This window comes from Canis aureus, chromosome 24, assembly GCF_053574225.1.
Source record: "Canis aureus isolate CA01 chromosome 24, VMU_Caureus_v.1.0, whole genome shotgun sequence".
In the NCBI taxonomy this organism is placed as follows: Eukaryota; Metazoa; Chordata; class Mammalia; order Carnivora; family Canidae; genus Canis; species Canis aureus.
In genome coordinates, this window is record NC_135634.1 from 33,812,882 (window position 1) to 33,839,431 (window position 26,550).

At 37.1% G+C, this 26,550-nt stretch overlaps 1 pseudogene; it reads right to left on the minus strand.

The window, feature by feature from the left end:
• Positions 1–24,663: 24,663 nt before the first annotated feature.
• LOC144296514 (proteasome subunit alpha type-1 pseudogene) lies at positions 24,664–25,835 on the minus strand (annotated as a pseudogene).
• Positions 25,836–26,550: the final 715 nt, after the last annotated feature.

Consider the following 26,550-nt stretch of genomic DNA (forward strand, 5'->3'; position numbering starts at 1 on the left):
ACTAGAGATGCCCATGTCCTAATCACCAGGTATCTGAAAATGCTACTTTACTTGACAAGAGGGAATTTGCAGATGTGATTAAAGGTGAAGACTGTGGCTCGGGATGATATCCTGGTTTATCTGAGTGGGCCCAATGTAATCACACAAGTCCTTAAAAGTGAAGAAACTTTTCTGGCTGCAGTTTTATATATGAGGAGAGAATCATGAGCAGAAAAAGGAAAAGAGAGAGATGTGTTGTTGCTGGCTTTGAAGATGGAGGAAGAGGGTCATACATGATTTAAGGAATTCATGAGACGTCTAAGAAGCTGGAAAAAGCATAGAACAGATTTTCCCCTGGAGCCTCCAGAAGGAACACAACCTTCCGTATACTTCAATTTTAGCCCAGTAAAGATCAGTTGTGGACTTCTTGTTTCCGAAAGTATAAAATAACTTAATTAAGAGTGTTGATGAGGATGTGGAAACAAGGCACTCGCCTACATTCCTAGAGAGAATGCAAACTGGCACCATCTTACGGAGGGAATTTGGCAATACTTAAGAAAACTATATGATGCATTTATGTTTTGGCCCAGCAATACTCTTTTTAGGAGCTTAACCTCAACCTATATTTCCAGCAATGTAAAAAATACATTTGCCCAAGGATGTCGCTTACAGTATTTTTATATTGGAATATCTTGAATGGCCATATATGGAAGAGTAGTTGAGCAGGCTAGAGTATGTCTGTACAGTAGGATACTCTGCAGCTACTAGAAAAGAATGATGAAGAGCTCTATGATTGGATGTAGAGTGATTTCGGGAAACAAGAGCAGAAAAGCATCTATAGCACATTAACTTTTGGTTAAGAAAAAAATAAAATTATGCCTGTGCCTGTTTATTTTACAAGAAAAGACATAAGATGGGTAAACTAGAAAATAATTAGACTGACAACGTAGAGGGGAGGATGGGAATGAGCTGGCAGGGGTAGTGTGGGAATGGCACTTCCCTAAATGTACCTTGAGATAGTTTTGGCTTCTTGGAGCCATGACAATGTTATAGTACTCCAAAAGAACCATAAATTTAAAAATTAGCCCAAAGAATTGAATATAACTACTTTAAAAGAATAATATTGTCACATTGTATGGAGAGGAAGGTTACTTAATTCGAGTAGCTTTTGAACTCAGTATTTTGACTCAGATTAAAGATTTTTTAAAAAGCTATGAATATTGTAAACAATGCTACAAAAGACATAGGGGTGTATGTATTGTCTTGAATTAGCATGTTTGTATGTTTTTGGTAGAAAACCCAGTAGTGCAGATACTGGGTGATGGGTAGCTCTATTTTTAACTTCTTGAGGAACCTCCATACTGTTTTCCACAGCAGCTGCACCAGTTTGCATTCCCATCAACAGTGCAAGAAGGTTCCTTTTACTCCACATCCTCTCCAACACCTGTTGCTTCTTCTGTTGTTGATTTTAGCCATTTTGTCTGGTGGGAGGTGATATCTCATTGTGTTATATGTGGAATTTATGAAAGAAACAAATGAACAAAGGGATAAAAAGAGACAAACAAAAAACCTGACTCTTTTTTTTAAAAAAAATATTTTATTTACTTGAGAGAAAGCAAGCATGAGAGGGAGCACAGGTTGAGGGCAGGGGGTGGGAAGAGGGAGAAACAGACTCCCCACTGAGCAGGGACCTAGATGTGGGACTCAGTCCCGGGACCCCAGGATCATGACCTGACCTGTAGACAGATGCTTAACTGACTGAGCCACCCATGTGCTTCAAAAAACCAGACTCTTAACTAGAGAACAAACAAATGGCTTGAGAGGGACTGTGGATAGGGGGATGGGTGAAATAGCTGAAGGGGATTAAGAGTACATGTATCTTGATCATGTACTCTTATGTACTCTAAGTACATAAGATCATGTACACCCAGTACTCTATATGGCACTGGGTGCCATATAGAATTGTTGAATCCATATATTGTACACCCAAAATTTATTTATTTATTAAAGATTCTATTTATTCATAAGACACACACAGAGAGATGGAGAGACATAGGCAGAGGGAGAAGCAAGCTTCCAGTGGGGAGCTTGATGCAAGACTTGATCCCAAGATCCTGCGATCACCACCTGAGCCAAAGGCAGACGTTCAACCACTGAGGCACCCAGGTGCTCCCTGAAACTAATTTAACAATGTATGTTAAATGCTTTAACTGTTTTTAAAAAGCTGTAAATAAATATTGACCTCTAGCTAGTAGCTTTTTTTTTCTTTGTTTGCATGCAGTGCTATGGGTTAACAACAATTGTAAACTAATTTCTGTGTATTTTATGACAAGACAATCAAGTGCATATGTTGAGTATAATGTGAACTAGATTTCTCACTATCAGAGAAGGGAGTCACAGATGTTGAAATGGGAAGACTGAATCTTCTGTTGTTGGTAGTTGTCATTGGAAGTTTTAATATGAATTCATTTTTGTATACGTGCATGTGTGTGATATCCATTATATATGTATATGTATGTTTGTATATATTTTATTCTTATAAAATTTGTTTCTATCAATCAACTTTTGATTATTTATACAGTTGGAAGAAAGTAGCAAACGTTATTTGCACATATGACATACATTATGTCTTATATCCTAATTACATTTTTGAAACTAAGATTCACATTTGTTTATATTCCTTGATTAGGGTGATGTAATCTGAAGTGTGCTCAGAGAAAGGAAGAAATAATTTTAGGATTAAAAAAATATATAGTATGATGTTCTGAGTGAGTAATTGAGAATTGGTTTCATGCATTTGATGCATAATCGATAGGACAGAGAATTCATCTTCGCTATAGTTGCCTAAGGTCTATGTTTTTAAAATGCCCAACAACATTCATAAAGTCCAGTTTGTCATAATTTGTTGGGGAGATTAATTACATCTGAGCAAATATGATTACTCCCAAGTTGTGTAACTAATCACTAAAAACCGTTAAGTAAGATAATGTTTGCAAGAAGCCTGCATTTATGATAACTATTTGTGAGAACATATTTCATTAAGAGGAGACAAAATTCAATGTCAGCTTTATGGATTTTGCCATGAAACAGTAAAATGGGAAAGAGCTTTTGGAATGGAACCAGAAGTCAGCTGGGGTCTCTGTGTGCCTTTAAGAAGCCATTTAATCTTTCTGTACCTTACATTCTTCAAGACGGAAATACTTGCTCAGTTGTTCAGGGATAACTTAAATATGATAATGCATGTGAAAATGTGTTATAATGTAAGGTATTACCCAAATACTAATTGCCATGAACAGGTTTGTCTGCTATATTTTAAATGAGAGTTTGGTGGCTTGAACCCCCACAACTCTCTCAGACATTTTACTGCTTGCATAGTTGACTCATAAAAAAACCAGAACAGCCTCTCACTGCTGTGCTTGCTGATTCATTTCCTGAACATGCAAGGAGATAAAAAGATAATTGATTCTACCTTTATTGATTGCTGGATGTCTCAGAGTTTTAAAAAAATAAAAATTTAGAAAAGATTAATGTATGCTTCAATGCCTAGTAAATTTTAGCTCATCCACTTAAATGAAGAGGAGTTAAGTCTCAATATTATAAGATTTAAAAACACGACTCTAGAAAAATCAAAGAATTTATGATATAATAGAAGTGGTTGAACATTCCAGGGGTCCCAAACAGTTGTAGTTTTAGTTCAAGCTTCTTTGAGAAATACAGCCATTGCCTGCCCGATACTGTAACAAAGCATTTGGAAACAACTGGATGTTGAGTCATTCTAAAGGTCAATCAATATGTCAAAGTCAGCACTGAAGATTTGATCCTGAAAACTGTCATGGGACTATTTTGTACAGCAGATCTCTGAAAGTACTCATCTTGTAGAGTTGTAACTTTATAGACGTTGAACAGCTCCCCATTTCCCTTCCTCTATCACCTGATAACCACCTTTCTATTGTCTAATTACATACCTTTGACTATTTTAGATGCTCCATACAAGAGGAATCATGCATTGTTTATCCTTCTGTAACTGACTTATTTCCCTGAGCATTACATCCTTCAGGCTCATCCATGTGGTCACAAATGGCAGGATTTCCTTTCTTTTTAAGGCTGGTTAATATTCCATGGTATGTACCATATTTTCTTTATCCATTTCTCTGTGAATGGGCATTTACATATGTTTCATGTCTTGGCCATTTTGTGAATAATGTTGCAGTGAACATGAGAGTGCCGATATTTCTTCAAGATCTTAACTTCAGTTCTTTGAGACATACACCCAGAAGTAGTATTGCTGAATCATATGGTAATTCTGTTTTTGATTTTTTGAGAAACTTCCATACTGTTTCCATTCACGGTGGTTATAAGACAGAATAAAGTATTGTGGACTTAAGAGAGTGAATCTCATGCATGTCAAGTGTTATTACAAAACATAATAAAACAAAACAGAAAACAGAAAAACATAAGGCAACTTTTGGGGGTGATGAATATATTTAACATGGATTGTGGTGATGGTAACATTATGTCCAAACTCATGAAATTATGTACTTAATTATGTAGATTTTATATACTAATTATATATCAATAAAGCTGAGGAAAAATTACTGAAGTCAACTTTTCAAATTTTTGTATTCTCGATATTCAGATTTCCCTAGGAATGCCATTATCATAACATGTAAACTTGTGAGATGCCCGTCCCTAGAGGCCATTATTTATCCAAAATGACTCAGCTCTGAAGAGAAACAGAGGGCCTCAATAGCCTCACATTCCATTATGTTAGGCTTTCAAGTAGCATTTAGAAGCAGAGTTATTTTCTTTTTATTTACTTAAACCAGAGAAGAAAATTTTGGGGGTTTTAGGAAATGATTTTTATATGGCTTTGAATATATCAGTGTTTTTCAAAAAGACAAGCTACCCTGAGTGAGGTGAAAAATTGCTCTTAATGCTGTCTCTTCAGTGTTCCTGGTAATGAATCTTTTACCATAAAAGGGCTTCAGGAAGGATCATGAATAAGGAGATTTGGCCTCATCAAGTCAGGAATGTCAAACCTGAAGAGGTGAGTTAGGCTGCATCTCCCTTAGTAATCTTCAGGATGACTACCATTTTTGTCCTAAGAATACTGAAGGCATAATTTCAATAAAAATCATTACAATCACCATATACTTGGGGTATATTTTTTGAAATAAGAAAGAATGTGCATGTTTGCCCAGAAGAAAAGGGCTACACTTGGAGGTAATTTACCCTCTCTGGATATATTTGGTTTAGGTATTCATAAGTCACATTGGTGAGATTGAGGCAACTTAGTAGTTCTTCGAGGATTACCATTTCCTAAAAAGTTTCTCATATCTCTCAGGGAAGAGTAAATAATTTTCTTAAATAATCATAGCATTATTATGAGGATTAAATGGTATAATGCAGGGGCACCTAGGTGGCTCACTCAGTTAAGTGGCTGCCTTCAGTCCAGGTCATGATCTCAGCATCCTGGGATCGAGCCCTGATCAGTGAGCTATCTCTGTTCAGTGGGTCCCTGCTCAGCAGGGAGTCTGCTTGTCCCTCTCCCTCTCCATCAGCCCCTCCTTCCTGCTGATGCTCTCTCTCTCAAATAAATAAAATCTTTTTGAAAAATAAAATAAATAAATGCATAATGCAGATTAGGCACTTAGTGCAGGACTTGATAAATAATATGTTTGGAAAATATTATTATTATTATCCAACTTTTTATACAATGTTTCACATCATAAGTTACTGCATTAGCACCCCTGCTTGTTTCAGTTTCTGTAAACTTGATGTGAATTGTAGCCCTGGTATCCTGATGTGGTCAACTTTGTAAGCTTGAAAGTTTCAGGAACCCTATCGACTCTCAGACTCAGGGATTGAAAATGGGCATATTGTGAAACTTTATGGCAGCAAATAATTGAGTCATTCCTGAACAAATCCTGAACTTGCTGTGTCAAATCCCTTTTAATTTCTACAATAATGTGCATCTATTTTACCTTCAAAATGACTTTATTCAGTACTAGCAGAGCAATCTAGAAGAAGAACCATAGGCAAATCTGAAGAGACTAAAGAAAGGTCAGACTTTATCAGATGTTAAAAGGAAATTGGGGATGGTTGTTTGAACAAAAGTCTATTGAAGAAGAAGAGTCTGAGGTGGTGGCACTTTTTCATTGGTTGGAGAGATGGTTAGTACACTTTTGCTGGTGCAAGAAGGGATCTTCCTTCTCCTTACTGGCTTGCAGGCTGCAAAGAGGGGGTGTCTATGGAGAGTTCCCCCTCTGGGGCTTCCCGACTCCATCTATCTATCTATCTATCTATCTATCTATCTATCTATCTATCATCTTCATGAAAGGGGCAGAGACACAGGCAGAGGGAGAAGCAGGCTCCCTGTGGAGAGCCCAACATGGGACTCGATCCCAAACTCTGGAATCATACCCTGAGCCAAACGCAGACGCTCAACCACTTAGTCATCCAGGGGTCCCCCTGACTCAATTTTAAGTGAGCTTTTCTTTACTCATTATCACAATAATAATAAAAATAAAGAATTAGATAATAATATTTTTTTATGAACCAAAGTTTAGCACATACAATGTGCTGGGCCCTTTTAAAAGATTTCTTTTAACATGAGTTACAGAAACTTGCATAGTCCAACTTTGCTTTTCTTTCTCAAGATTGTTCTATTGGGAAAAATTTGCATTTCATATGAATTTTAGAATCAGGTTGCCTATTTCTGGAGTTTTGATAGGGATTGCATAGAATCTGTAGATCAAAATGGGGAATTTTGCCGTTTAAACAATATTAAGTCTCCCACGTACATGGGATATTTTCTCATTTATTTAAGTCTTTAATTTATTTCAACAAAGTTTTCTTGTTTTCTGTGTAGAGAGCTTGCATTTCCTTGGTTAAATTTATTGCTAAATACTTTATTCTTTTAAGCTACTATACATAGAAATGTTTTCTTAATGTAATTTTCAATTGCTCATTGCTAGTATATAGAAATACAATTGATTTTTATATGTGATTGTGTATTCTGAAACTTTCCTAAACTTGTCTATTAACTCTAATTATTTGTGTGTGAATTCTTTAGAGTTTTTTATATATAAGATTATGTTATCCAGAAATAGAGATAGTTTTACTTCTTTCCCAAGCTAGATGCCTTTATTTCCTTTTCTTTCTTAATTGCCCTGGCTAGAACTTTTAATAATGCATTGATAGAAGTAGTGAAAAAAGGCATCCTTGTTTTGTTTCATATCTTAGGGATAAACTTTCAGTCTTTCACCATCCAGTGTGATTTTAGCTGTTCTTTTTTCATAGATGACCTTTATTAAGTTGAGGAAGTTTTATTCTATTCCTATTCTATTAAAATGGTCATGTGAGTTGTTTTTTCCCCCTTAATTCTATTAATATGTTGTTTTATACTGATTGATTTTCATATGGTGAATCAATGTTTTCTTCCTGGGATAGATCCCATCAGGTTATGGTGTACAATTATGTTAATATGAGGCTGAATTTGACTTGCTAGTATTTTGTTGAGGATTTTATATCTAGATTCACAAGGAATAGTCATCTGTAGTTTGTGATTTTTTTGTCTAGTTTTGATATTAGGGTAACACTGGCTTTATAGAATAAATTAAAAAGTATTCTCTTCTGTTTTTGGAAGAATTTTAGAACTATTGGCTTTACTTTTTCTTAAGATTTTATTTTTTATTCATGAGAGACACACAGAGAGAAACAGATCATAGGGAGAGGGAGAAGCAGGCCCCCTGCGAGGAGCCTGATGTGAACTCCATCCCAGGACCCCAGGATCACGACCTGAGCTGAAGGCAGATGCTCAACCACTGAGCCACTCAGGTGCCCACTGGCTTTAATTTTTTGAAAGTTTGATTAACTCACAATGAAATTTTCTGTTCCTGATCTTTGTTTTGTTGGATGTCTTTGATTAGTAACTAATCTATTTACTTATAAGTTTATCCAGATTATCTATTTTTCTTGAGCCTGTTTGTAAGAATTTGTCCATTTCATGAAGACTATCTAACTTGTTGGTATACAATTGTTTATAGTATTTTCTTATAATTGTTTTTATCTCTGCAAGATAGGTTGGAATATCTCCAGTTTGACTTCTGATTTTTGTGATTTGAGTCTTTTTTTTTTCTTGACCAGTCTGATCAAAGCCTTCTCACTTTTATTGATCTTTTTAAATAAGCAGCTTTTGCTTTTGTTGTTTTTCTCTATCTTTAAAATAGTTTATTTCCTCTTAAGTTTTATTAATTTACATCTTCTTGTTTTGAGCTTAATTTGCTCTTTTTTTCTGTTTCTAAGGTGGAAATTCAAGTTTTTATTTGAAACCTTCATTCTTTTTTAATATAGAAAAGTCATTAGTTATTGCCTGTGAGCATTGTTTTTACTGCTTCCCAAAGATTTTGTACTCTGTGTTTCTACTTTTGTTCATCTCAAAGTATTTTCTAATTCTGTTGTAATATATTTGATTCATTGGTTATTTTGGAGTATGTTGTTCAATTTCATCATATTTGTGAATTTTTCAAATTTCCCTATATTATTAGTTTCTAATTTCATTCATCGTAGTCAGAGAACCTTGTTTATATGCTTTTAATCTTTCAAATTAATTGAAATATGTTTCATAGCTAATTTATAGTGTATTTTTGAGAATATTTCATGTGCACTTTAGAATATATTTTTGGCTGTCATTGGGTGAAATGCTTCTAGATGTCTAATAGATTCAGTTGAGTTACAGTGTTATTCAATTGTTTTATGTCTGCCTTCTTTTTTCTGTCCATTACTGAGAATAGAGTGTTGAAATCTCCAATGATTATTGCTAAACTGTTACTTATTCCTTAATTTGATCAATTTGATCAAATGTGACTCATGTATTTTAGGACTCTGTTGTTAGTTGTATATATATTCATAGCTACTATACCTTCTTGGTGGATTGAACTTTTTATCCTTCTATTATGTCCTTTGTGTCTCATAAAAATTTTTGTCTTAAAGTCTATTTTGTCTGCTCTTTTTTGGTTACTGGTTGTATGGGATATCTTTGTCCATCCTTTTACATTAACTCATTTATCTCTTTGAGTCTAAAATGAGTTAATATATGAGAACATATTGTTGGATCATGGTTCTTTATCCATTCTGCTAATCTATGCTTTTTAATTAGAGAGTTTAACCCATTTGTGTTTAATAGAATTACTGATAAAGATGGACTCAATTCTGTCATTTTTCTTTTCTTTTCTTTTTTTCTTTTCTTTTCTTTTCTTTTCTTTTCTTTTCTTTTCTTTTCTTTTCTTTTCTTTTCTTTTCTTTTTAAGCGTTTATTTATTTATTCATGAGAGACATAGGCAGAGGGAGAATCAGGCTCCATACAGGGAGCCGGATGCTCTACTGGATCCCAGAACTCCGGGATCACACCCTGAGCCAAAGTTGGACACTCAACCTCTGAGCCACCCAGGCGTCCCATCTTTTCCTTTTCAATTCCTTCATTACTGTCTTCTTTTCCATTGAATAGATATTTTGTAGTATTGTATTCATTCCCTTATTGTTTCTTTTACTCTATATATTTTAGTTATGTTCTTAATGGTTGCCCTGGCAATTATGATTAGCATTTTAACTTATGCCTTTGTAGCTCAGATTAGTACCAATTTAACTTCCTTGATATACAAAAGCTTTGTTCCTATAGCTCCATTCCTCCCCCACCTCTTCATGCTATTATTGCCACAAAGTATGCCCTTTTACACTGTATCCTCCAACATCAACTTAATTATTGTTTTGTGCATCTGTCTTTTAAGTCAGATATGAAAAAGGAATTACAAACAGAAAATATATTAATACATGCACACACACACACACATACACATCTACCTTTTGGTGTTCTTTGCTTTGTGTAGATTCACATTACCCTCTAGTTTCATTTCATTTCAGCCTCAAAGGCTTCCTTTAGCATTTCTTATAAGACAGATTTGCTAGCAGCAGGTACCTTCTGTTTTTATTTATCTTGTAATGTCTTAATTTTCCTTCATTTTTGAAGGACGGTTTTGCTGGATATAATATTCTTGATCCTCTGCCTTCTGGTATCTATGGTATCTGATAAAAAATCAGAGTTAATTTCACTGAGGAGCTCTTAACGTGATTAGTCACTTGTCTCTCACTGCTTTCAAGACTTTTTGTCTCCACTTTTTGAAAATTTGAATATGATGTGTCTCAGTGTGGATCTTTTTGAGTTTTTTCTACTTAGAATTCTTTGAGTTTTTTTACTATTATTTCTTCAAATATTTTTGGCCCTTTTCTATCTTTCCTCTCCTTCTGAAAATCCCATTACATATATTTTAATAAATTTGATTGTATCCTACAGTTTTTTTGGTCCTGTTTATTTTTTTTATTATTTTTCATTTCTGTTTCTCAGAATGAATAATATCAATTGATCTATCATCACTTTTACTGCTGCTTTCTTTTGCCTACCTAAATGTGCTCTTCAGCTTTTCTAGGGAAGTTTTCCTTTAAGTTATTGTACTTTACAACCTCCAAATTTCTCTTTGATTTCATTTTATAACATATCTCTTTATTGATATTTCTATTTGGTGAGACAATATTTTTATGCTTTTCTTTAGTTCTTTAGGGATCATTTCCTTAAGCTTTCTGGATATATTTAAAGTACTGATTTAAGATATTTGTCAAATAAGTCCATTGTGGGCTCCCTCAGGGACTGTTTGTATTTGTATTGATTGCTTTTTTCCTATGTATAGGCTATATTTTTGTTGTTGTTGTTGTTTTGTTTTGTTTTTGTTTGGAATGTCTCATAATATTTTGTTGCAAACTGAATGTTTTGAATAAATTACAATGTGGCATCTCTGAAAGTCAGATTCTTCCCCCCTTCCCCTGGATTTGTTATTGCTGCTTGTCATAGTAGAAGTTGTTTTGTTTCATAATTTCTGAACTAATTTTGTAAAGTTTATATTCTTTTTTATGTGTTACCACTGAAGTCTCTGTTCCATTTGCATAACTTGGTGGTCATCTAAAGATTGGATATAAATTTATTTAAAACCTGGAACCAAGAAAATCTCTAGGTTTTCCAGAGAGGCTCTGCATGTGGGTTGGGCATGCTTTCACGGCATGGCTACGCATTTCATAACTCCACTTTAGGTTTCCTGTTTATGCAGAGACTCAAGATCAGCCAGATGTGTTAAGGCTTTTTAGGTCTTTATTGAATATGTACACAGCTCTGGATATTTATGTTGCCTTCATGATTCCCAGAAGTATGCTAGAGCTTTTCAAAGTCTTGTTCCTCAAAGTGTGTCATTCCTAGGTTTTCCTCCAAATTTTAGCTTCTTTCTCTAAGTATGATCCATTGCCTGTGTCAGCAGTAATGAAAATGTTTGCCTGTCAATGTTTTGTAGGAACACACTTAGGGCTGAGTTAGAAGTTAGGAAGATAGTCAAACCTTTTAATCTGTTTTTCCAGGGAACCACCAGATAGGTAAAAAATAATTTCAAATCTTTGTAAATGAGGTCTATTCTGCTCCCTCTGTTACTGATACTGGAAATGTGGGTAGTTTTTTTTTTTTTTAAGATTTTATTTATTTATTCATGAAAGACACACACACACACACACACACACACACACACAGAGGCAGAGGCAGAGACACAGGCAGAGGGAGAAGCAGGTTCCATGCAGGGAGCCCAATGTGGGACTTGATCCCGGGTCTCCTGGATCACACCCTGGGCTGAAGGCGGTGCTAAACCGTTGAGTCACCCAGGCTGACCAGAAATGTGGGGTTTTATTTTTAATGCTACTACTAAGCTGGAATGAGGGATGGGATTAGAATAAATTAAAAGCCACAAAATTTGCTGTTCTTACTAAGATTTAGCTTTTGTTTTTGTTTTTAACTAAGCCTTTTCTGGGATTTTCAAGGTCTTAGTTTGTAGAGTTAGGAAAAGTTAATTCTGACAGTTTTGCCAGTTTTTAAAAAATTTTCTTTTGTGGGGGGGTAGACTTTCAGAGTTCTTTACCATTTTGCTGACATCAGATTATATATTTTTTCATTTTGGTTATTTTTTAAATTCTGTTGAGCATGTCAAATAGTTTTCCTTTTCTCTCCCCACCAGTAGTCAATAATAGATCATATTCAGCATTATGCTTTTTTTCTATGTCATTTCTATTCACTTTTCTTATTCTACAGGCTGTCTTCTTAGGTACATTTGTTTTACTTTGATATCTTTTCATTCATCACTGGGTAAGGTGAGGGATGCCCAAATTTAGTGTCTATCAGTAGGACCTGGGAATGTTTCTTCTCATTGATTTTGTTTGTTTCTTCTTTCTTATACTTGCACAAGATGGTTGAATCTCATCTTCTGTTCCGTAACTGGAATGTAGCCTGGTGTGCATAACTTCTTAACTAATATATCACTAATATTTGGGGGGAGATAATATAGTTTGGAAAACCCAAATCAGCCTGATGTACATGCAACTTAGGTTTATTGTGGGGAATTCATGCTTGTGATATTTTAGCACTGACTTGTTTTATTGTATACATCATGTACCTGCTACACACTGAGCTTACTGTTGTTCAAAATTCCTATTTCTTCTTCTTAATACAATAATAAAGCTTATTAATACAAGCTTTGCAGTCATCTTGAGTCTGAGTATAGTCTTCAGAGAACATTAATCATTACTCAGAGAGTCTATTATGAGTAGATTTCAAGTATGGGAACAGGATAAAATGAATCAATTGGGCCTACAAGCTGGACTTCAGGACTCAGGGCCGACTATATGTATTTTCTCTCTGCTATATTAGTTTGATAGGCAACCTGATGTTCAACACTCACATGGATCTTCAAGGGACTAGATTCATCTCTAGGCAACCCAGGTCACCTAATATGCCATCAATGGACTCTTATAAATTCCTTACTAGATCACATGAAAAAGTTCCAAATTGGTTTGTGAAATGGAAAAGCTGGAACTGCAGGTGGGCACATAAAGGGGAAGTATTAGGAAGTGATATTATGCATTGTCCAACATTGTTCAAACTAGTTATAATGCTTTTTTTCTTTTCTCTGCAACACTGGTACCACTGCTGATTTTCTTTTGATAAAAAGAATGTTAATTATTAAATAATGAAAAAGTATATCTTAAAAAAATCCCGTAAGTGCTATCTCAGAAGATCTACCCTGTTATACTGAAGATATTTTGTGTTGATAATCCTGATGGTTTTTACCCAAGAAAATATACAAGTAGAGCTGCATTGGGAAGTAGAGCCTGGAGAAAGGCAAACTAAGATGCATCTAGGGTAGGGGAAAAGTGGAGAGGGGAGAGGAATATGAACCAATAGCAGATATTGGGGTGCTATATGAGATTTGTCAGTAAAATATCTCCATTGTTTTAAAAAAAGAGCTAAATTTCTTTAAGAAAACAGAGTGTGATTTTCATTTGGAAGTTCTTTTCTTTTTTTTTTTTTTTTAAGACTTCATTTTAAGACACACACACACAGAGGCAGAGACACAGGCAGAGGGAGAAGCAGGCTCCACACAGGGACCCCGACATGGGACTCGATCCTGGGACTCCAGGATCACACCCCAGGCCGAAGGCAGGCACCAAACCCCTCAGCCACCCAGGGATCCCTGGAAGTTATTTTCATTTCTGTCAGATAGACCTCACTTCTGCTTTCCAATTCTTCATTAAAGTCTATTCTGCCTTTTATAAAAGGAACTTTTATCTGTGTGTTTCTGTAAAACAAGGAACAGGCTGCATACAGTGTTTAGAAAGTGCAACAGGGATAATAAGTAGGTGGGAGACACTTCATAAAACTGAAATTATTTGACAGAAAGAGGATCTTGGAGCTAGAGGTGACCATTAGAACTCATATCTCATGGGTGCCTGGGTGGCTCAGTCAATTAAGCATCTACCTTCAGCTCAGGTCATGCTCCCAGGGTTCTGGGATAGAGCCACACATCAGGCTCCCTGCTCAGTGGGGAACCTGCTTCTCCTCTCTCACTCTCCCTGCTTATGCTCTCTCTCTCAAATAAATAAATAAATAAAATTTTTTTAAAAAGAACTTATATCTCACCTTCCCTTTAAAAAGTTTCAGTCAGTGCACATCACACTGTCATATTTATTCCAATTTATCTCAGCTCATGGCACTTTTTATACATAGACTATGACTTTTCTTATTTTTGTTTATCAAAATTTTGCTAAACCCTAGCTAGAGCTCAGTGTTCCTCTGTACATGAAGTATTTTCTGCTACCCACTGCAGTGTGCTGATTGCAGTACTGTTATGCTTGTTAATACTGCCCTGTGTCCAAACCCTGGGGAGTCTCAACCCATTCTAACTACAGGCTAGGACATGTGACTTGCTTAGCCAGTGGAACAGTGGCAGACTTGATATACATAGTAACTTGAAAGTGACTTGTGTTTCGGGGTTTGTTGTCTAGTTCCTTCTGAAACCCTTGGGCTGCTCTGTGAACAAGCCTGGCCTTGCTTGCTGGAAGGTTAAAGGCCACTGGGAAAATGATCCCTATAGACTTGACTATCCAAGAAGAGACAATGGTAAAGTAGCCAGCACCAGGCAAGCTACCAGCTGATGATAAAACACGAGCAAACCCAGATGAAATCTGTTGAGCCCCAGACCAGAACTGTTTAGTTGGGTGCAACATAAACTGTGAATATGTAAAAATTTATGCTGAAAGTGTGTATTATTTTAAGTCACTAAATTTGGGGGATGATTTGTTACATAGCAAAAGGTAATTGATAAAGTCCCATTAAGAACTAATTGCTCCTTCATTTGAATTTTATTTAAACTCATTCCTTGAGAATTAGAATTAAGTTATATAGATCTTCTACTTTTTCAGCTCCTTCCTCAGTTCCTTGTACATTTTAATTATTGTACATAATGCTTTTGTATACTTACTTTGTCTCAGGTACTTTCTAATGGCTTTATATATAACGATAAATTGAATACTCAGAAAAACTCAACAAGGTAGATACTATATCTGAGATCCAGAAAGGAGGAATACCTGCCAATTTCATTAACCCAGTCACTGGTAGGGTAGGCATTTGCACCAGAGCTTTCCAGGTCCAAGGAGCATTCTTTTAATTCCTACAATAGACTATTTTGCTATGTTAAATTACACATTTTGGTGTTATGTGAGTACTTACCTTATGGTAAGTAAGTGTGACTTAGTTGACTATGTTCTAATAAACTTCATTTTTTAGAAAGCATTTACTTTGTGGAAAACACCTAACATTTTTCCATCAAATTTTTACTCTGGAATGAGCTACTAGAATGAGTCATAGCTATGTTTGTTAAGAGTTCGTGCTTCAGGAATGCTGCTGAGACTAAGAGGCAGATTTTAAGGGATGTAAGCCATTGTGTGGAAGAGGGAATAGAGATCACTAAGGCTATGGAGATTTATCTCCCTGTGAATCGTCCCTTCTGGTCTCCTCCCAAGGAGCATGTCCTCAGTTCACTTCCAGCACAGTACACCATCCAGAAGGATTTGTTACATAATCCCCTCTTTTTTGCTACTTCTTCTCTCAGGCTTTAATCTCAGTCCCCTGTGAAGCACCAGGCACATGAGGACTATTTGTTTCAGATTCAAAAATATCTATCAATATCTAGTGTACATCCCTTGATCTCAGGAACTGTGACTATGGATGAAGAGAGATTGATTTGATTTCAGGGAAGGACCTGTGACCTACTGATGGTTAGTAGGCTGGGTTTTAACCAAGTTGGGCCATGACCCACCTGTATAATCTTAGGTAAGTTTTTTAGGGAATCCTCAACCAGCAGTCTTTGCTCGTGAACAGCCTCTAAGTGTTTGCTATTTGGATTTTATCAAAAGTTTTGCCAAGTGAAATAATTCTTAAAATAGTTTGTGACATGCTGCCCCTACACTCCTTGGATCTAAGTTTTACTGTTGGCTAAGTCAGACCACTGGAAGAATACAGTTGGAAGAGTTTGTCCATTTGCCTTCATGTAATTGCATTTTAGTGTCTTATCCCCAGAATTTAAGATGTCAAAGCTGGGCTTAAACCCAACTCTGTCAGTTATGGACTGTGTGAGGTTGGAAGAGCTACTTAACCACTTTAAGCCTTTATTTCTTAATTTGGTTGGATAATGTGATAATAAATGCTTCATAGAGTTTTTGTGAGACTTTAGTGATATAGTTCATGTAAAGAAAATATAAGTCCCTATAGCTTTAAAATAATTTGTAGCCTTAAAAAGCCATATGAAATTCATTTTGGTTTATTTGCTATAAAATCTGTTGTAAAATCTGTTGTCAAGGTCATTGCCAATTTCTAGTGTCTCCCATAAAGAATTCCATTTACGGTTTACTACCAAATTAAAAAGAACTTTGCTTCTCTTAAAAAAGTGGTATTCCCCCCCCCCCACCGCCTGTCCTCCTTCAGCAATAAGAATGAGCTAATTTCTCATGGTTACCTTTTTGTCCTGGCTGCAGAGAAACTCGGGAATATTTGCTCTTCACAGCAAGTATATTAGCTTGCCTGGTTGGATTATTTACTTCTTTCTCTTTTTTGTGGCTGTGATTTTTAAATATCTATTTGACTGCCAACATTGTTTGTCTTATTTTAAGCCATCTTGAATCCTTTTGGACCGAGGAACAATCTGAATTGAGTCAAAATGTCCCTATGTCCCTTGAACTCTCAAGGTCTCCATTTTCTCACCTGACAAAATGCTTATTTTGGAAGGCTGACAAAATCAGGTAATGTAGTTGAGTGCATTTTAGAAAACCAGACACTACAAAAGTCAGCCATGTCTAGTCATAATGGGCCAACAGCCACCAATATGACGTTAATGCCTCTCAAGTGTTCTGTAGCACAACCTTCATTTCTGAGCTCAGAATTCATTCTATAATATACTTTGAAAGGGCATTTGCACTTGGAATGATGCCAACGCTGTGACTCAATGACCCTAAATGAAAGAGAAAATCATCTACATATGGAATTCTGATAATGCTCATTTTGTACCCTGCTGAATCTAGTGGTGAGAGCGTGAGGAAACAAGGAAGCTTGTTTGGCAGCTCAACCAGAAATGCTCCCTGAGACTATGGTGATGGCTTTTGTCCATTTCCCCTGTGAATGTCAACTCCTCTTCCAGTGGGTGCTGTCCATGCCTATACTGCTTTCTTTCTCATTTCTTCCTTCCTATTTAATTTGTTTTGCTTCCTCACATCTGCTTAAAGTCCCCAGAGTGCAAAGTGGAAAAGTCTTAGTGCCAGCCATGTCCACAGTGGGTACTTCCCTGTGTCGGTGCTCCTCACAGCCTGCCTCATATTTAGAGGTCTTATGGAATAGAAGGGAGAGTTTTCCAGTAGGAAGAGCAGTCTCTGGCTCCTGCTCTGAAGATCATGGCTCAGAATTTTACTGCCAATGCATCCATAAGCAATGGTAGCTTCTGAATTTCTTTTTGTTTATTCTCTTTAAATATTGTTCACTAATTTAAAAATAATACACGACCATTGCAGAAGTTTAAATAGGGGAAGAAAAATAAATAAATAAAGGATAAATCCACCAGGATTCACAATTATATAATGCAGAAATAACCATAATTATCCTGTTTCTTTCTCTTTATACATATTTGTGATTTTTACCACATGTATAATTTTGTTTGTTTGCTCTTAAAAGTGTGTAGTATTATACCATATCAAGTCTCAATATTTTCTTTTTTTAAAGATTTTATTTATTTATTCATAAAAGACAGAGAGAGAGAGAGAGAGAGAGAGAGAGGCAGAGACACAGGCAGAGGGAGAAGCAGGCTCCATGTAGGGAGCCCAACATGGGACTCGATCCTGGGTCTCCAGAATCACACCCTGGGTTGAAGACTGGCATTAAACTGCTGAGCCACCCAGAGATCCCCAAGTCTCAGTATTTTCATTTGTCAATTGAATAAGCTAATATATATATAATACTTCTTTAAGAAATAAATGGAATATTTGGACAGACTAAAACATCCTGAATGCTAAGTAAATGCTAATTAACTTGAATTGAACAGTATTTGGCATTGAAACTGCATCTTTCAGCCTTGTTTCATTAAATGCCCTATTTCTTCTGTTAAAGTCATGACCCTGGTGAGTGGAAACAAGACTATGCACTGGGAAACACGTGGGGCTAAGAACAACCAGAATCTGCAGCCTGATTAGACAAATGGGAGTGGAAAAAAAGTGAAAGCAGTGTAAGATTTCTTTATGACTTAAATATTGCTTTTTTGGCAGCTCAACCAAAAATGCAAACCCTTCAAATAAAGTGGCCTCACAATAAAACAAGGCATAGTGATTTTCCTCTGCAAAAGGAATTAATGATAGGAAATATGAGAAGGCCACCATTAGCCATGGAGCATTATCACTCGCTTTACCTAGAAGATCCTACAAGGTTTAAAATGCTGGATGAGGGCATTGCTCCATGCACAATGTCTCACCTTCAGAGAACTTGTTTCCTAGGCCCTGTGCAGGAAAAGTGGAGATCAGAGCACCTGCTCCCAGATTCAGTCTCAATATTGCCAGGTCTCAAAGTAGTTTTGTCAGCGTTAGCCAAATTATGCTGCAGATGAACAGGGGGAAAATATAGAACAGCAAAGAGAACAAAACAAACCCCCAGAATCTTTTCCCTGAGGATAGAGCTCACAGTACTGCAGCAGAGCAACTAAGAGCATTGCATCTTAGTGGACATCAGTAGAGAACTTGTCTTATGCCCATAAGAGAAGCTCAATAGGTGTGGAGAACAGCCCATCCACTTTCAGAAGGATAAGAGCAGAGAATCCTTGGTTGAGGAAATGATATGATGTGGTTAGAGCAGGAGCCAGAGACTGCTCATCCATTACAGCTTCCATAAGTTCCTGAAACTCATTTACTCATTCAAATCCTCTCTCTTCCTACCTCTCCACTACTCTGGTAACACTTAACTCTTACAGGTAACTATCACTGTTACAGTGGAATGATAAAATAATTTGATGAGTCCCATTCATTCACTCAGTCATATGTATATCACCATCCACTAACCCGTAGCTTTTTATTTATTTATTTTATTTATTTAATTTATTTTAAAAGTTTTATTTATTTATTTATTTATGATAGTCACACACACACACACACACACAGAGGCAGAGACACAGGCAGAGGGAGAAGCAGGCTCCATGCACCGGGAGCCCGACGTGGGATTCGATCCCAGGTCTCCATGATCGAGCCCTGGGCCAAAGGCAGGCGCCAAACCACTGCGCCACCCGGGGATCCTCTGTACCTTTTTAACAAGAGTCAATGACTGCAACAGTCCCTTTGGAAATTTTTATATGAATCAAATACGTGTTTCACCTTCTAAAAGTCCACAATCTAGTGAGGGAGATAATGATTTGAATGTCAATAATGACATAATAAGAAAGCTACCAATAAATCTATCAAGGAAGCAGAGAAAGGGTGCTTGAGCATCAGCAATAATAGCTGGGCCACAGTAATTTGGGACTAGAGGAAGGCCCCTCCCTCATAGTACTGCACAGTTAAGGGTGTCTGTCTTTCCTGTCCACCACAGAGTCCTCCAAAATGCATCTTCCTTGACGGTGTACTCCACAATCCCAAACTTTCCTAGCTCAACAGCCCTTTTAAGACCTGCCTATCTATCCAAAGACCAAATGAAGAAGTAGTGCCCAAGGAGTTGGCAAGCCCTGTGGGTGCATTTTGGATGAGATGCTTGTATTGGTAAGAATTGGCCTATATGCAGTAAGATTATTTAGTCTTCTAATATTAGGAATTTATGATGAGCTTAGAATGGTTTCTTTAGGAAGTAATGCTATCGCATATAGGACTACGGTAGAAATTTCTCTCTCTCTCTCTCCTTCCCTCTCTTGCTTTTGTGTGGCCTCTAAATGACCTGTAGGTAGTAACTGGAGAGGATTTACACATCATGTCAAACCAGGTGACAGCTGCCTCAGCAGAGCATGTGAATGGACTAAATGGAGCAGGAGGTAACTGTGGCAGGACAGGAGGAGCAACAAGCTGACTCCAGGGCTGTTGATAGGGAAGAATGACTCCGAAAAATGGCCCCTCCTGACCCAGGACCCGAAGTCAGAAAGGGAACAAAGAGCTCAGAGCTGTCTTCCAGAGATGTTCTCTGCAGGATGATGGGGTTTGCCTCTGCTGCCAGCCTCTGACTCACTCATCTTCAACAGGCAGGTCAGGGCTGAGGACTCTTTGAACTCTAAGGAAGAAAAATGTCAACTGAACACTGCTATTTCGATGTACTTGGATTTGGAGATTCTTGGCTGCCTGTTGAAAATAACCAGGGAGTTTTAAAAAGTATTGATGGCCAACCCCCACCCCAGACAGTTTAAGTTAGAATTTACGAGGGTTGGACCTGGCATTGGTGAGCCCATGAAATTCTAATGAGGGGAAAAGATGGAGAAAACCCGAGCTATTGCAAAGTGATTTGAGCATAGACTAACCACTGGGTGATAATCTGTAAATTACTACAGTTGTCCTTGTTCATTTGCAAACACCTCACCTTACATCCGTTTGATGCCTTGCCATTTACAAAACATCTGACACAGATAATTTAGTCAGATCCTCACAGCACCCAAAAGGAAAGTAGAATTATTAACCCTGCCTTATCCATGAGTATGTGGTTGCCCAGAGTCAGCAGGTGGTTTCCTGAGATCCCAAGTAACTGATGAGACAAGTTGTTGAACCTTAGTGTTCTGACTCCTAAGCCAGCGCTCCTTATCAATTACTACCCAGAATTCTGAGTGCCCTGGTCCTTCTGTGGTTCTGACTTCTGCTCCAGTCTGCTTCTATCCTCCTGTCAATAATGCAAACAATTGGAATATTCTTTGGGAAAGGGAATACAGACCCATATAGTCTGATGTGGTGGAGCCTGGGTTCTCTCTCAGGTAATAAACATTCCGAAATAATGGTTATTTGCTTTTTTTCTGCTGAAGTTTGTAGAACAGTGCTCCTCAACTTTGCTTGTGTATTAGAACCACCTTTTAAAACTCTCAATGCCAAATTGTGTCCAGGATGAATTAAATCAGGATCTGTAGGGATGGCCTATGCCTGGGTATTTTTAAAGCTTTCCTGTGACCCCAGTGTGCAGCCAATGGAATAAAGCCTTATAAGACTTTGAGACTTAAGGGATGGGATGATCTGTTAACATGATAGAGTATTTCACTCTAGAAAGCTGTTCAGATGCTATTTTAGCAATGTGTGTGTGTGTACACATGCTTCTAAAGGTGGCTTCTTCATTTCCATATCATTTTAATTATTCATAAGCTGATATGGTATTCTCTGCCCCCATGTTGCGTTGGCATTTCATCGGTAGTATCTTCCACAGCGCAGTTTATATCTATTAGGATACTTTCATTTGCAACTAACAGATAAACCTGTTCTAAATTCTTCAACAAAATTAGCATTTATTGTATCCGTTATAAGAGTCACAGAAAAAGGCAGTTTCCTGGCTGATCAATTCAGTAGCTCAATAACCTTTAAGGACCCAGGTTCTTTCCACCTTCTGATTTGATCTCCTTTATTGGCTTTGCTCTTAGACTTGAGCTGCATGTCAAAATATAGTTGCTACTGTTCCAGGCATTACAACAATATCTGATAAACAATATTATTATTTTCTCTTTTTAAGAGCAAGAAACTCTTTTCTAGAAACCTTTCAGCAAACTTTTCAAATACCTCACTGGTCAGAATTGGTTCATAGACATATCCTTGAAATCCTACATTGGCAGGGGAACTGGGATTTGACTAATAAGCATAGATTTATCTAGAGTAACACCTGATCTGAGTTAGAATTATTTTCTCTGGGGCACCTGGTGGCTCAGTCTGTTAAGTGTCTGCCTTCACAATTCATGATCCCAGGGTCCTGGATCAAGCACCGAATCAGGCTCCCTTCTCAGCAGGGATTCTGCTTCTCCCTCTCCCCTCTGCTTGTGCTTTCTCTTGCTATCTCTCACACAAATAAATAAATAAAATCTTTAAAAAAAGAATAGTTTTCTCTAAGGAATGAATCCCTAAAAAAAACTGGGATTCTATTGGCCATGAAGACAAAGAGCATGGTGGTTTGTTATGAAGCCAGTCATGTCTAATGAAATAGAAGGGACTGGATTTGGACTTAGAAGTCAGATCTCAGCACTTGCATCACTATTTTTGTGTCTTTGGGTAAGTTACAGTCTCTCTGAATCTCAGTTTACTCAAATGCCAGAGGGAATAATGTAAGACAGGATACCAATGAGCATAAAATGTATAAATGGTCCCAGAAGCCACCAAACAATACCTAAATCTACCAGGTACATCTTGTATTTTGCTACCCCTCCACTTGTTTTTTCTTCACTTCTTTCCTAATACTTTTCATTCTGAATGTAGTTATGACTTGTTGATTCAAAGCTAAATAGCAGGTAAAGTATCAAGCCTATAGGTAATGGAAAATAATATTTGGAAGAGATATAGAGAGAATCAAGAAAGAAAGTAGATATTAAGGAAATTACAAAGATATAAATTTGGTTAGAGCCCTCTTGACTAAAATCTCTTCCCCAAACTATCTCTCCCTTTTCTTAGGAAGTTTCTCCTATCAGACAGTCTTGTTTTTAACATTTTTCAAGAGAATTTGGGCTTCTTTGCTTTTCAGATTATTATCAGGGTTCATTATATTTTATTTGCTAACTTAAGAAAATGGACCATTATGTTTGAGAAAGATTTTTTGAAAAAATGCTTCAAAGGGAAATATTTTCTAAGATGAGGTACTCTAGAATGAAATTGAGCAGAGTTGCTTATATCCTATCCAGTCTCTGCAAAGGGGATGGTAGCCTATTTATACATAAATGTAGATAGAAATACTAGAATGATTCACCTTATTTTCTGTTGCTTACACTTAGTGCCTGAGAGTGTTCCTGGAAATCCAGGCAGCGCAATCCCTAGACGTTGGCATATCTCCACATTCATTCTCTAGGCTCTTCTTGTAAGAGCTGAATCCAAATGAGATCTATTCAGTGAAATACATTCTACAGAGATCTAATGTTCTACCTCTGTTGATCTCATTTGATTGTTACCTTTAGGCATTTCTGAAAAGTGAATCTAAAACTCCAAGAGATCCTTAATCAGAATTGGTCTATAAGACAAGATTGGGAAGCAAACATTTGTTTTCACATATCTCATTTGCCCTCCTCAGATTCTTTATTATGAACCTTTTCTGTTTCTCCTATGTTGTTGTTCTTCCATTCTCCTCTCTTGCTTACTTTCTTTAGAACCTGACCAAGGAAAAGATCTATTAACCACTTGTAATTAAGTGGAATGTAAGTTTATTTTGTTCATTCTTGTAAAAATTCTCACTTTATATTTGTTTCTATGTCATTTTATACCTAAAGGAATACCGTTTAATATATTTTTAGGGGAAGAAGCTGAAAGCTCATAACACATATAGCCACTGCTTAAAATCTAAACGCATCCTTGTTTTTTATTACTCTGATATTGCCCTTGAGAAGGTTGTTTTAGGATGAAAACCTTTCTAGTATAGTGGTAGAAAGTGGGCATATTGGAAGGAGTCCTGGATCAAAAATGAATAAATGTAATAAATGTATTACTCCTAAATACCAAACCAAAGTCAGTGAAAAGGGAATTCTGGGTGGTAGGTATCATCTCAAGTGGTATCAGAAAATCAAAGATTAAATGAGGCAGAAGTACATACCCAAGTTTATAGATCACCGTCCAGAGGCAAAGGTAAGCCAGTTATATTTCAGACTCTATATACTTCTTTTTAGGGTCACATCTTGTCCATCTTTTAGCAGCTGTGCCCAGCAAACACAATCTGACATCTAGGCTCTTATCTCAATAATTCTTATTTATCATCCAATAGATCTATGTTATTCTTTTTAAACCAGGCTAGTCCTATGACTACACAATAGGTAATTTTCTATGGTGCATGAAGCCTTAAACCTACAATTACTTCTAGGGAAACTAACAGATAAGAAAATGATGCTAATAAGTATTTTGTGCAGGTCATGTCTATGCATGCAACTAGAAACTACTTATAGGATCCAATTTAACATTCACTTCTCTCATTATTATCTCTATTTTATAGACAAGTTTCAGAAAAATAAGATCCTCGAGTGAGGTGCCCAATGAAGTAGACCTCTATGGCAGCAAAGCCCATATTCTTTATTATTTCATGCTTTCTCCAAACTTGTCTGATCATTGGAATCACAGATTCTTTGGCACCTTACCGACAGACTGAATCAGAATCTCTAGACATAGGCCCAGAAATCTGTATTTTAGATAAGATCCCTGATAATTCCCAGGACCAGACAACTTGAAAACCTTCTTCTAAGCTGTGGCCTAGAGAGACTGCTTTCCAGCTGGGAGGTATCCTGGAGCCCTGGTCAGTAAGGCGCTTGTTTACTTTGCTAGTTGTTTTGGGAGAAAATCTTTTGTCATGAGGACTTCTCAAACAAAATATTGTAATCTGAAAGCACAGAGTAGGGAGACAGGGGATGTATGTCGGGTCCCCTCTGTCTCTCTGCCTAATCTCTATTCTATAGCCTCTGCTACTCCTATAGCCTTTTTTTTTTTTTCAGGCAGGTGAAACAATTTTATTTCACAGTTGTCTTTAAAACCACAAAGACACTATGTTCTTCATATAAAAACATTAGTAAAGATAACTATACTTTCTAGAAAGTGATTATATGGACCCTCTCAAAGAAAAATGCACACTATTATATGGTTCAGACAAGTTACTTGGGAAAAACACATCTGGACCGATTCCTAAAACATACCAGAAGACCACACTGCATCTTTTGGTTCAAAGTATAGATTACTGTCATCAGTAAGGGCTCCTGCATTCTTACATATTTGATAATACACATAAAGACTGGTTTGTGACTTAATGCTCCATTGGTTCATCAGCCTTTTCTGCAGGTTCATCAGCAGGTTGAACAGGCTGTGCCTTTCTCTGTGGTCTTTCTTCAAGACCTTCCAGGAATAGAGATACATCATCATCATCATAAATCGTAAACTCCAAGTCTTTACCAACAATTCCAATGGAAACATTCTTTGTAGTTAGGTCCTGTTCTGCAGGAAGTGTCTCTCATAAGGCACGCAGACCATGTTTAACCAGTTCATTCAAATTGCCCTCCATAAACCCAGACACATGTCTCTCCAAGTAAGTACGAGCTGATTGAGAACGGGCTCCAATGGACATGGCTCTACAGTCAAAATAGTCGGCAGATGGACAGGTTTGGAAAATGTGAGGGCCCATATCATCATAACCAGCAATAAGCAGTCCAACACTCTATGGTCTCCGGCCATACCGTTGTGTTGGTATCTGGGTCTTCCTTCCAATTAGAGATACAAGATGAGACACAGGAAGAGGTCTGTCAAATACAAATCTGGAATCCAAACACTCCTGGCGCATAAAATTACATAACAGTCTAGCATCAGCAGGAAGTCCCTCAATTGAGATACCAATACGGTTATCAACATGAAGAATTTTCTTCTGATGAGCTGCAAGCTCTGTGTGCTCTCTTCAATGCAACCAACACTGCATGGGTTTTTGCTTTCAGACCAACTGTGGCTGAACCTTGTTTGACAGCTTCCATTGCATATTCAATTTGATGAATCCTGCCCTGAGGGCTCCAAACAATGATGTCATTGTCATACTGGTTGCGAAACATGGTTTTCTGGCGAGGGTCCCGCTGCGGCCCCCGGCAGAGGTGGTGGCCTCCTATAGCCTCTTTTCACTGATCCTCTAGAAATCTTTAGCACTCGAGGTTAGTATTCTCTGCCTTGGCCCATCTTTCACTTAGTTTCCCTGATTGCTCTTCTGAGTCCTTTGGTTACTCTGTGATGCTATAAAAGGTTTCTGAAGCAAGCTATCCCTGACTCCTTTTCTCAGCAAGGAGATAGTTTATCCCTTTTGTTTTCTGTTGGTAGATCAGAAATATTAGGATGCTATTACATCTTTCAACTTTTCCCTCTGTTTCCTCATCAGAAAAATAAAGATAGAAGGTGGGAGAGGTTTTGGGAAAATGTGGTAAACTAGATCAACTCTTAAGGAATCTTCCCAATACACTATCCTGTAATTCTATGAATGTTATTTAGTAGGGATACATGTCATTTCTCATGAGAAAGGAGCACAATTGCTATCTTAAGCCTAAAATAAATGATGAGTTTCTTTTAAATATCTTGGTGTCTACGAAAGTACCTTTTAAAACAAAAATTCAGAGGTGACTGGGTGGCTCATTCAGTTAAACAACCAGGTCAGTTCTAGCTTGTGTCATGATCTTAGGGTCATGAGATCAAGCCCTGCATTGGACTCCATGCTGGATGTGGAGCCTGCTTAAGATTCTCTCTTCCTCTCCTTTTGCTCCTGCTCAGGTGCTCTCCTTCTCTCTTAAAAAAATCAGTTGGCATTACTTACCTAATATTATTTTCAAGAATTCTATAGGCTTCAATATAATTGATAATGTCATGCCCTGCATGGGAAAAGAGGAGATACAAAGGCAAGAATATTAACATCTGTGGTTTCCTTGGTTCTCTTTGCCTATACAGAGAGGGCTTGTCTTCCTCATTAGTGGGACCCATGTG